The following is a 10,230-nucleotide window of genomic DNA, read 5'->3' on the forward strand; positions in this document are numbered from 1 at the left end:
AGTTAAGCCTTTCTCTTTATTCTTCAAAATATCAATTTCTTTATATCAGCACTCCCAAGATCTTTTAACTGAGTTACAGCCTATACTGCAGCTTGACAATCATCAATGATGTGCTCCAATATTAAATCATATTGAAAGTCTTGCTGTCTTTCAGATCTTATTCTATATACTATGCAATCCTTAATTAAATAAGTCAGGTAATTTTCCAAACTCGCAAGATTGAGCTAAACGTTTTAACTTGGTTAACATAACTCAATACCTTCACTTTCTTGATGCTTCCTTGTGAGATAATTACATATAACTTTTTTGTTCTTTGTTTTGGTGTTCAAATTTCTCAAACAGTATTTTCAGCTTTGGCTTATCAAACTCCTCTTCAAATTAGAATGTATTGAACATTTCTGTTGCCTTCTACACAGTAGCATGCAGAGATAAGTTTGCTTGTAATTTCTCATTATTTTTATTAACCCTGCTTGCCACATGAAACAGCTTAAACCTTCACTTCCTTCATTACCTCTTTTCCAACATATTTCTAACAATGCTCAACTAGAAGCTGAAGCTGATCCATTATTAAACTGGCTTCATCCAAATTTTTCAGTTAACTTCTGAAACATCTGTTTGTTATCTCATCAAACATAGCCAATACAAATACTAAGCCCATAGATAAGCAATCTTTACCAGTTTTTGTAGGTTATATTAGGAATAAAAAATACCACAATTAGCTCTTTTTATCCATTCATTGGGTTTTACTCCGAAGAAATGCATTGCAATTACTATTACGAATAAACTTCCTTCATAATAGCTGGCACACTCCTGAAAGTAAATCACTTCAGCAAATGCAATAACAATAACAAGTGCAATGGCATTTTTATGTATGAAGCACTCATCAAATCACAATTTCATATACCTATTTCAGCCCAACTAGAGTAATGCACATTAATTTATCTCATTAACCAGGAGGAACCAGAGCATGTGCTATTTTCTAAAGTTGTCCAAAGCATTTGAAATAAGTGTTTTACAGGATGTTAGCATAATGAAAGTTTCACTCTTGACAGTTAAAACTGCTAGGTTTTTAAATGAAACTTAGTCTGCTGTCCCCTTCATGCGTGTATATGCACAGCCACTTTGCTTCACTAACAATCCCTGTATAAATATTATCTGTTTATGCAGATGTATTTGCAGACAACCAGGCACAGCTTTCAAAGCAGCACTGTGAATCTGCAAAGGATGCAGCTGCTTTAACATTTTGAAAAGAGATGATTTGTTTCTGTTAGTGTACTTTCTAAAGTATCTCTTTCAAATAGTTTCCGTAATTCAGCCATTATTTTCAAATATGCTACAAACCCTTTATAAGGATAACTCAGGCATGTCAAACTTGCGACATCATGTGACGTCATGCAATGTATCAGGACTTTTTCCCCATTGCCAGCAATGGAGTGGGCGCAGTTTCAGTGTGACACATCTGGCCTGCGGGCCAGCAGTTTGACATGCCTAGGATACCTGTTTCCCTAGATGACATTATGACATAATCCTTTCTAAGTAAGATATTTTACATATCCTTTACCAGCTCATTTTACGCAGGTTTATGAAATGGTTGGATCTATTCTTTAATATGCAAAACTAAGTTATCTACCAGATTTGCAATATAATATTTGGAGACAGTTTCATAAATATTGGAGATGGAATATCTTTCTGCTCTGACTTCCCTTAGGAAACTTATTGTCTGAGGTGAGGATTGTCTCAATAGTACAGGTAGACCTTGTTTACTAATTGCCTAATGGAATGACTGTTCAAAGTTAAAATAGTGCTGGAGAAAAAAAATACAACCAAGGCATGCATTCACAACCTTTGAGCATCTCTCAATTAGTCATGTGTTTGTCATTACAGTCAGCATATGTTGTCCTGTGCCTAGACTTGTGGTTTTTACTCTCTCACCGAGCAGACAGATAGCTTAAACAAGCAATCTCTTCCTGACTAAGCTACTGTTTCGCCAAAAAAATTAACAAGTTATCCACAAATTAACAAGCTCAGTTCTGTGACCCTAATTAGTCAGCTTTCTGCTGCCTGTTACTGACAAGACTTTAATCACTCTCACACCTTCAACTTTTTTGTCTCCTAAGCAGCTTAGGGTTCAGAGCTGCAAGTAAACTGGGCAAACAGCCAGAACCAGCACATTCTTTCCAATGTGTAGTCCCCATTGTGTGCCTACTTTTAATCTCTTACTCTCCAATGTCTGTAAACATAAACACTAATTTCCTTCTTGCTAATTATTTTAGCAGCAGGATTAGCATTCCAAAAGGCAGGAAGTAGGGAAAAATAAAAGTGAATTAAAAGTCACAGTCATGTGGTTTTACATTTAGTGACTCCATCATTAGCAACTGAGTTGCCAGACTCAATTATGGTAACCAAGCAAGGACTACCTGTAATGATGTTCAGGAAAACAGTTGAAATGCTGAAAACTAAAGTGAGCAGATTTATTTTTTTTCCTGATAGCCAATAGGATTGTATTGTATTGTAAATGTTAGGTTATTTTAGTATTGATTGATATATTAATTTAATTTAGATTTGGTTTTTTAAAATTATTATTTAGCTTTTATAACCTATTGTGGATCAGTCCTATCTTTTAAGCTGCAAGTGGGCACACGTCAAAAAATTGAAGTAATTCAAATTGATTTGCATTTGATCTAGTGAATCAGTTGGAACATTTGAATCAATGAAATCTTCATCTATTTTGATTCAAACTGTCATGCCTGAATCTGCTGAGGAAAATGAGCTGGAACTGGAGCCTACGGAGGTCGAGGGAGAGGTGTCGGTGGCTTCAGAGGAATGTGGGGAAGAGCAGGCTGAGGCAGGCCAAGGCCTTTCAGGATTGGGACAGAATGAACATGAGAGACAGAGCTCAGGTGATGAGCAGGGGCCACCCCCTCCTGATCCTAGAGTGCGGAGAGTGGAAAGAAGGAGGGAACAACGCAGGCAGGCTCAACTACTTGGGAGGAGAGCGCCCCGCCCCTTTTCACAAGGCACACCTGGAGACTGAGACTTAAGGAGATGCTGTGGGGAGGGGCATTTGTCAGGAATAAACACTGAAGTGTTGGAGGTTTGTGTGCCGTTGCTGATCTTGGAAACAACTCTCTGATCTCTTGTTCTGTGTTGTGATTTCTGCTTGGAAGCCCTGAAACTCTGACCATTGGACTGGCTGACAAACTTGATTTGGTGTTCAAAGACTCAGATTGAATTTTGGCTTCTCTTCTGAAACTGCTCAGGCAAGCTTGTATTTCCATAGACGTTAGATTTTGGATATGTGTTTCTTTCCTTGTTATCTATGTGGCCTTGAGTAAATTACTCTTCTAATCTAACTGTGTGTGAGTCAAAACCTGAAGGAGGATGGCTTGTTCCATACACAAACTTTCCCTGCCTGAAGAGTTAAAAACTCGTGAAACTACTTGCAGCCAGAGGCTGCTGAAGGTGTGTGTGCCTTACTTTGTTTTGCAGCTTGCCAGAAACGTGGGAGCATTTGGGGAAAATTTGGAGCAAATAAAGGGCGGTTTGAACTGTCAGTTGACTGTTCTGCCTCTGTGCCATGCCCTGGGTCATCACACAAACCCTAAAATGTTCCCACAGCTCTAATATAACAGTAATTTCAGTGTGTATTTTGATAATATACTGCATATATATATTAACATTTGAGACAAAGACATACATGAGAGTACTTGGAAGAAAATGCACATTGATAATGAAATAAAAACCATGAAGAGAGGTTGTTGAAGTGGCAGATTAGAGGGCCTTGTTCACTTCCTGAGGAGTCACAGAATCAAACTCAATCCACATAATCTCAGAAGACTGTTCCCTGGGCAAATCATTAGGACCGTCCAATTCCAAGTGAATCTGAATAACTTTATCTGACAAATAGCATTACTACTCTGCACACAGCCCTGCAGATTACCGTGACCCAGGTCTATGCCCCTTCCAGTGGAGATTGCATTACTTTAAATAGGGCAACTCAGTAGCTATTAGCAGATGCAACAAGGACAATAAATAACATTTTGCCACTCCTTATCATCCTGCTTTGGTAGAATTTGTGGTCCTGCTTCTTTAATTCTCTTGCTCTTTCTATTATTTATCATTATGAGTTTACTATCTCATTTCAAATCTCATTGTTTTCATAGTTTAATTCTGTATAGTGAGACCTTAAACAAAATAAATGTAATGAAAGTTTGAGTGCAATGATTTAATAATTTGCACATTCTCTTGCATCTCCCTATACATACATATGTATACACACGAACATAAATACACACAGAAACATACCACACACAAACTCATATATATGGGGACAGAGCAAACTTTATGTACCAGTCTTTTCCACTCTGTCGGTCATATAATCTTGTTTTATACTTCTTGACTTACATCTGCTAGCATTTAAACTGTATCTTCTCTTGTAGCTTTAAATCAATGGATATTTCATTTGATATTTCATTTTATTTGTTTCCTATTTAACAGATGTTCTATTGCCTGTCTTCATTTTCTAGTGGAGTCAGTTCCTAAATACATTATCTCCCTACAAATTTTTTTTTTATTATTTTCTAATTCTATTTGTAAAGAGTGTTCATATAGTCTTTTCATTTTCCTTTTATTTCCTTTGCTGCTACAGGATTTCTTCCAAGATTACTCTTGAATATTCCTAATTGAATTGCATTTTTACTATCAACTATCTAATTTTCTTAAACACACTTTTATCTTCCTTATTATTTCCATCTATTTGTTGACATTATATATATGTATATATATGTATATATATATATATATATATATATATATATATATATATATATATATATATGGATTTGAAAAACACATATGATGTCGCAGTTAAGCGACTGCTGCCTGTGGATGGCTCTAGATTGAGCTGATACAGGCAAAAGACTTCTCTCTCCCATATTTGGGCCGACAGGGTGTTCAAAAAAGCATTCACACACACACATACACACACACACACACACACACACACACACACACACACACACACACACACANATATATATATATATATATATATAAAGAATAATACTAAAAATAAATGAATGATTCCTGGCTATATTCATATCGAACAGCGAACAAACTTGATCAACAGGAAAAATTATAAAACTATAAAAGTTTTAATAGATAAAAACCAAGCTTTCGTCGGTATCTTCCGACATCGTCAGGGCCAAATGCCAGTCCATGGGAGAGTTCCTTTATAGACAACATGTCGTCTGCGCCCGGCTCCTGGACATTGAAAGTCTGTATTCAGTCATTGTATACCCTTCTGACTTCCAAGACTGTCATCCTTCATTTTTTTTCATGTTATCATGGTACATAGTTTTCATAATTGTGAATTTTTTCCTGCTTGTTGTCATAATATCCTTTCTCTTTTCCTAAGGCTTCCCAGGTTTTCTCTGGGTAAATTAAATATACTTAATCTTGCAGTTATCTTATATTCTGATTGTATATATCCTAAAATCAAGTCTTGCTGACAACATATTAACTTTAATTTTCTAAAGTTAGCCAAATATTTAATACTTTTAATTCACTAGCTCTTCCATAGATGCATCTGCCGACTGTCTCCCCATGGTCATTCTGGCCTGGGCGCTCAGATCCGGCACTATCAGTGCCCCTACACTGCTGCCCCCTTCTCTTTCTTACCCCGTTGATCCACCCTCTTTCTTATCCAGTTGATCCATGGCAACAGTATTAGGAAGGATAGGGTCGGCAAGGATGAGAAGGAGTGAATTCAGGAGCGAGCCGGCAGGTAGCCCAGCTGATTGTAGACAGACAGGATGGAGGAACAAGGCAGGGCTGTGTGTGCACACACCCAGATGTGAAGGGAAACTGGAGGAAACAGGATTCATAAGGACAAACAGTGGCAGACAGGAGCAACAAGTAGACAAATGGGATGGAAAAGAGGAGAACAGCAGTGGAAGAGCATCTGTGACACTGGAAATGGATGTGCAGCCCAAAATGAGTACGGGGGAGTGGCTAGAAGGCATACTAATGACAACAACGTCAGGAAGGAGAAGATTGACAAGGATGGGAGGGGAAAAGGTGGTGGAATTGGCAATTATGGTCAGTCAGGATGAATGGCCCTATCACACAGTCAATGAGTAAGCAACTAGGTTAGCAAGGCTTATAAGAGAACTCCACACACCCCAACACTTCACTCTGAAGACGCTGACAGTGGATCAGTGAAAGTTAAGTTTGTTTTAATATTGTAAATAGTTGTTTTTATTGTTTTAAACTTTTTAGCAATAAACAGCTGATTTATATTCCTCCCGGAGTTCGAGGATTGTATACTATTGAACAGATATGCCCGGGATTTGGGTTTTTACAGTCATAAAGGACGCCTGAATTATTGTCTGTAAATACTAAATTTAATTATTTCAGAAAGTTTGGATTCTTCTGTTTCTTGAATTTGGGATTTCAGTCAACATTAATAATGATAACTTCTATTGCTTTCACCATCTCTTACAGTTTGAAATGTATTTTATATTTGCAACTCTAGTTGGGACATAGATTTATACACTGTAACTTAAATGTTCCCTGATATCTGCTAACTAACTATTCTGTCATTCATTAAATCATAGCATATACTGTAGTTACAAGTGCCTTTTGTATTTATCCCTGAATAATATATTGCAGTGGTGGCAAACTTTTTAGAGACCGAGAGCCCAAACTGTATTCCCGGGTGCTGGGTGGGCATGGCCCACTGTGTGGGCGTGGCTACAGTGGTCATGGCAGACTGGATGGGCGTGGCCAGGATGTTGCTCCTGGGGAGGGTTGCCTGTGGGGGCCAGGCAGGGTTGGGGGAGATCCAGGGGGTCTCTGGCGGGTGAAGCAGTGGACAGGAGGGCATCTTGCTCAGCTGTTGGCTTGGGGGAGAAGGGACAGTTACACCCCTTTCCAAATGCTGCCATCTCACAAAAGCAGGATGAAAACTCTAAAAAGCAACAAGGAAAAAAAGTTAAAACAGAAGAATGTCTCACGATGGTTTTCTTCCATGTGGGGGTAGGGGGCATGGGGGGAGGCTCCTGAGAGGGGGAAGAGGAGAGTGGGGAGGGGCTGTGCTGGGATTGGGGCTCCTCGTGCCTTCCGTTGCCTGCCTGAGCTCTTCTGCCTCAGATGCTGTGGCTCCACCTGCATGGCAGGCCGGGGGCGCATTTGCACTCGAGGACGCATGTTGCTGCCTCGCTTTCCGTGCTGTGCTGGGGATAGGCTGGACTGGGCTGGACATGGAGCCTCCTCGCCGCTTCTTCCCCTGCAGACATTGAGAGCGCCCACCCCACCTACTGCTCATCCCAGGGCAGCTGCCACTGTCCAGCACTCTCCAGCCTGTCCCTGGCCAGCCAGGTGTGCTGAGCTCGGGCCTCGGGCAGATGGAGACCGGAGGGGAGCAAGAGCTGTGCTGCTTGTCTGTGCTCTTCTGCCGCAGATGCCGCAGCTCTGCTTGCCTGGTAGGGTGGGGGCGCGTTCGCACACAGGGACACACATGGGACTGCTGCCTCGCTTTCTGTGCCGTGCTGGGGCTGGTCTGGTCATGGAGCCTCCATGCCGCTTCTTGCCATAGGTTCACCACCACAGATATATTGCATTACCATCTAATCATTATTATTTAAATGGCCTTCTACAGTCCAACTAGTTTCAATTTTTCAGTGTGCTTCATTTCTGCTTTGACAGTTTCAAGTTTTCCTAAGTTTATGCTTCTCACTTTCAGTGTTGCATTGTTTTGTTGCTGTTGTTGCCTTTGGATCACTTTTAAATCCTGGCAACAGCCTGAACAAATCTATGAAGTTTTCTCGGCAATATTTTGGAAGTGGTTTGCCATTGCTTCCATCCTAGGGTTGAAAGACAGTGACTGGCCCAAGATTACATAGTTCTGGCTTTGTGCCTCAGGCTGGACTAGAACTCCAGGTTTCCAACCTATTGCCTTAACCTGCACCAAGCTTGCTCTTTGTAAAATGATAAACTTATGAAGTGCTTTGGTTTTCATTTAACCATGTGAAACCTCTACATCCACTAATCATATATTGACATTGTTCTCTGGTAACTAGAGAAGTAATTAGCAAGCAAATGTTTCTAAACATTTTAGCAATATCTTGGAAGCACTAGGAAGGATGTTCACGATTTGTTTCTGGATTTGATTTTTAACTTCATTCTCTTAATGGGGCTTAAAAACTGAAAGATAAAAAGTATATTTAAAACCTTTGAGACAGTACCCAACTCACAGCTTAAAATAAAGCATGCACTATGTCACAAATTACTTTTAAATTACATTGCTCTGAATCCTAAGCAAGGTATGGGATGCTTTAAAACCATTCTTCTTTAAGCCAGCTCCTATGTGATGTTATGAGTGGGTCCATTCCAATTGGAAAGAATCTGAAACCAAATTACGAAGCAGCACCCTACGTTTACCTGGTACAACAGCAGCTAGTTCAAATTAAGGACAACCCTGCAATTGTCTTTATTTCTGCTGGACTGCATGATAGATAGTGGAGTGGAGTGAAGAAATTGCCCATTGACTAGATCAATTTTCCCTACTTCCTGCCCAACTGATCAGTCCTTCCATCTTACTTTAGAAGTCTGAAAGGGAAAGTTATCTTAACTCCCAGGATTATGTATGCAAGATGGACAGCCATACAAATTCTCTAAATCAGTGTCTCTTAACCTTGGCCCTTTTAAGAGATGTGGACTTCAACCTGCAGCATTCTCCAGCCAGCTTAAAAGGACCAAGTTTGGGAAACATTGCTCTAAACAAACAAACTCATCCTTTGAAAAAGGAAATTGGGGAGAAAAAATGGTTGAATATTGCTTGTTACACATATGAAAACAATGGAAATAGAATATCACAGGCAAAGGACAGGGAGGCAGAAAGCAATTCACTTATAGCCCATAACAAAATTTCAAAATCAGTGGAAGATTTACAGTATGTTGATAGATCTTAATACATTTTACTGCTATGCTTTGTTTTGCATGTTTGTTATTTCCAATCTTGGAAATTTTATCACAGTGATTAATTAGTTTTACTTAATTCTTGTCTGTTTTATTGATGGACAGGGAAGTTGGACATCTACTTTACATTAATGGGCATTCACGCCCTGCTCAGTTGCTTCTGAATACAAAGCTTTCTGCATTCCAGAATCCATATTTCTTATAAAGGTCTCATGATTAAACTTTAACTGAATTGTCCTGTACATAAATATACAACCCAGCAGAGGGAGTGCAGACATCATAATTGAAACTAAAAGGAGTAAGGGTTTTGGTGTTTGTTTTTTTTTGTTTTTTTGCTTAACAGCTCAGTTTTCAGTCTGAAGAGGTGTGCTTAGCACATTTAGATTCTTAACAGTAAGCAATGACAAAATTCGTGAGAAGTACACTTCATTCTGGATAATTTACTTCTATTGGTAAAATCAACTTTTGATAACCTTTTAAATTTCATTCCAGCTGAGCATTAAAATGTATACTTCTTTTCCCCTTTCTTGAAAAATGTCAATTTGGGGTTGGGGGGTTGGAGAATAGGTAATATCTGCTCCTTTAATTCTGCAAAATCATTTTGACGTTCAATCACATAACAAAAGAGGGGAGGGCAACTGAAGAATAGTGCAATGAAATAGTTCTTTAAAATGTTCAGCCGGTTACACTTACAGAATATAGATGGAATCCTCATAGAACCTTTCTAAAACAAACTAATGATATTACTTTGCCTTCCTCAGAGCTAGCAGGGCGGAAGGCCTGTGAGACACACCCTTTGTAGCAGCCTCAGGATATTATCCAAGCATGATAATGGTGATGATGACGATGACGATGATCATGACAACTACCCAAAACAATTCCAATACATATTTACCAGTGTCATGGGTGGGCAATCATTAGGGGATTGGGGGGGATTCATATTTAATATTTTTAGAGAGATCGAGGTTTACTGTGAACTGAACAATAACAGAAAGGGAATGGGATTAGCATTTTCTGTTTTTCCTTGTGTGAGAAGGGAAGTTTTGAAATGATTTTGCTTTTTATTATAAGCTTATATTACATTTTTCATGAATTTCCTGTGTCAAAATGGGGAAATTACATGAATAGTTTTCAGCAAAAATGGTTATAGGAAGCTACAGGAATCAAATACAGCCTAGGGTCAGGTCCTCAATCCCTCATCTATACAAAAAAGCCATAGAATTCTGCAGAAGAAAAGGGGACCCACATAAA

The sequence above is a fragment of the Protobothrops mucrosquamatus genome, unplaced genomic scaffold, assembly GCF_001527695.2.
Source record: "Protobothrops mucrosquamatus isolate PMUCROS unplaced genomic scaffold, P.Mucros_1.0 scaffold174, whole genome shotgun sequence".
In the NCBI taxonomy this organism is placed as follows: domain Eukaryota; kingdom Metazoa; phylum Chordata; class Lepidosauria; order Squamata; family Viperidae; genus Protobothrops; species Protobothrops mucrosquamatus.